Source organism: Syngnathus floridae, unplaced genomic scaffold, assembly GCF_059516105.1.
Source record: "Syngnathus floridae isolate MCC-2025c unplaced genomic scaffold, RoL_Sflo_1.0 HiC_scaffold_100, whole genome shotgun sequence".
Lineage (NCBI taxonomy): Eukaryota > Metazoa > Chordata > Actinopteri > Syngnathiformes > Syngnathidae > Syngnathus > Syngnathus floridae.
The window spans coordinates 46,086-49,029 of record NW_028284128.1 but is presented as its reverse complement, the minus strand read 5'-3'; the positions used below and the strand labels follow the sequence as shown (position 1 = coordinate 49,029).

General features: G+C 53.3%; 1 long non-coding RNA gene across 1 annotated transcript; it reads right to left on the bottom strand.

Moving 5' to 3' along the window:
• Positions 1-342: 342 nt before the first annotated feature.
• Positions 343-1,638, bottom strand: LOC148377704 (uncharacterized). The gene is made up of 6 exons (XR_015856502.1): positions 1,436-1,638; positions 1,281-1,351; positions 1,040-1,144; positions 782-924; positions 584-623; positions 343-361 (listed from the first exon to the last, which is right to left on the bottom strand). It is a non-coding gene; the product is annotated as an uncharacterized LOC148377704 (long non-coding RNA).
• Positions 1,639-2,944: the final 1,306 nt, after the last annotated feature.

The window sequence follows — 2,944 nt, the reverse complement described above, 5'->3', positions numbered from 1 at the left end:
AACTTCAAGACGGGGGAGCGCCACTCCCTCTCCTGAAAGGCAGAGGCATGCATCCGTCCGTCCGTCCGTCCGTCACATCTCTGGCCTCAACACGCTTGTGCGAGTCTTCCCACCTCCAGCTCCAGGATGCGGAACTCAAGCAGTTCGTTTTGGTCTCGGATATCCTGGATGTGCTCTTTCAGACGCGCTTCTTCCGCCTCCATCCGCCTGACCTGAAAAGACAGTCAGACCTCATCTGCGGGGCTTCCCGACAGGTGTGACGCCAAGCGACTCCGCCCAGCGCCTTTCTTTCCGTCACCTTTTCGGCCAACTGCTGATTGCTCTGACGCAGCAGCTGCTTCTCCTCCACCCACTTGACATTCTAGAAGAGACAAACGCGTGGACAGCTTTGGAATGTTGTGTCATTTTCATCCACAAATTCTTTGGTTGACTGGAAAATGACATTTGCTTTTCTCCGCATTTTCCCAGCCACGTTCGGGGGGGGGGGGGGGGGGGGGGTTGGTCCAGTAATGCCAGACGGATGAGTGACTGAAGAATGTAGCTATTTTGTCTGAGAAAAAGGTGTGCTCATTGATGAGCTTACCTGTCCTTGTTGCTTCAGCGCTGACTCCAGATCTGCTACTCTGCTTTGATAGTGACCCATTTCTACCATCAGCTTTTCTCTGGTCTGAAAGGAGGAGGAGGGAGGCTCCTCCTCCTCCTTTCAGACCAGAGAACACCCGAGGCTGGGTGAGAACGGGGAGGCTGCGACCCGGCCGGGGGTTGCGGGAAGGGGCGCCACCTTGATCTCCTTCTCGGCGTCGTAGTCCCCTTTCGCTGGTCTGGGCTAGCAGAGCGTAGGCTCGTTGCAGCGCTTGATATTCTTGCGTCAGCTGGCGGTAGCGAAGCTCCGCCTCTTCATGCACACACCAATGCAACACAGCACTAGTACCAGAATCAGTCAGACCGGCGACAAAGCACCCGCGACGCAAAGACGAGTCCGATTCCAGGCTGAAGAGGAATGTTTGGTGCCAATACGCTGGCAGAAATGGCGGGCTACCTCTTCGGGTTCCGTGTCGGGGGTTCTGTCGGTGTGAAAAGACAAGGACGATCCGTCCGAGTCCACCAACACGTCTTCGTCGTAGCCGTAAAATGTTTCGATGACCTGCGGGCGCGGAAGCGAACATCTCTCTGAACAAACTGAAGCGACACCTCACGATGAATCGACGAGAGGAACGATAGCGAGAAAAAGGCCATTTCATCTTGCGCAACACCAAGCAGCCGCAAACAAACAGACTCACCTTGCAGGACCTCACGCTTTGTTCCTCCTCAGAGATTCTCGACGTCAGTATCGTAGCAGCAAATCTCTCTCCTGTCGACACAAATAATCCGCCTTTGAGATTCTTTGGATGCAAAGGGAACGAACGGCTCCGGCGCAGAAACAAACGCGACTCACAATGACATTTCTGACATGAGCTCCTGTCTCCAGAGCCTGAAAAACACGTCACCGGCGATGATTGGAGGGACGCTCGTCTTTTCCAAAAGTGACAACTACAGGGTGTGTCAGGGTTTTCCAGATTATCTTTATCGTATCATTGTGTTGCTTTGACTTTGACTGCGACCTGTAATAAATAATATTATTTATCCCTTATTTATCCCTATCGCTTATCCCTTCCTACACAAAGTCGTAAAACACCCCTTGCTATGTTTTGACTAGAGGTCAAGGGCTTCCTCTATTCAATCCACTCTTACACCCACCCTGTTTCTCTTAATTAAAATGCTCGTGCAGGAGCCGAGAGTCAGACTTCATTCGTACAACGGATGGACTCTCCACCTGCAGGTGTCCAAAAGAACTTACTTGTCTCCCGTGTGGTTCTTGCAAAATAAGTTGGAGCGAGCGCAACTCTAACAGGGTGCATTTTGCCACTAGCTGCCTACGGACAATGACGTCGCGCTCGCGGCTCATGGTTGACGGGCTGAGCAGCCGGGCAAGTCCGTCGTTTTCAGCGCACAGCGAGTGGCAAAGGCGCTGACAAAACGGGAGCTTTGAGCTGCTGAAAACGGCAAAACAAGTCTAAAGCGTGTTCAAACGCGTGCGCACAATGCTCCTGCTTGAAAGGTCGGAATTTAAGGGGCCAATTTTTTGGATGGCGGCCGCCGGCCAAGCTTTGGACGGAAAAGGTTTCCTGGCGACAGCGAGCGAGCGCGGCGCTGCCGTACGTGCACCGAGTCGCCTGCCTGAAGACCTTGGACAAGTCGTCGATGATGTGCCGCTGCTCCACAACTTGAAGGAACTCCATTTCACCGTCCTGCTGGCCGCAACCGCGGTCCAGGTCATTGAGCGAACTAGGCCTTCTCTGTGGAACACAAATGCAGTGGACTCTGTTGGCACGCCGCCGTTGTCCGCGTCGACTTACCAAGCTTGCCATCTCCTCGTTCTCCTGGGTGACAAAGCGCACTTTGTTTTCAAGGCGACACAGCACCAGCGAGAGTTCTTCATTCTTCCTGCTCAGGCGTTTGTTTTTGTACAGGAGTGGCAGAAACTGGCTTTCTGTTTCTCTCAGTCGCTTTAGCTGCAAGCATGAAGTGCGGGATGTGAAAGACTCACAACACGCGGGCCAGAACGTATCCATTCCTTTTGCATCGGTTTGAACGGAATCGTGGCTTTGGCTCCCAATAAAAGACATCTACCAGGCAACCGACTCGCCGCGCCGCTCAACTAATAAGCAAGCGCAATGGGTGCCTCGCTGGATGGCGCGCATCAAACGTAGCGCAAACCTTCAAGCGTGCCGTCAATAAATTACCAGTTCATTGCGCTCTTCAGAAAGCAGGGCGTTTCGATCCTCCAGTTTCCTGATGACTGCGCTGAGCTCAGCGATTTTCAGATGAAACCGTCGCGTGTCCCGATCCTCCTGAGACTGAAAACGCCCCGCAACACACACACACAAGCACTCGTTCAAAGTTC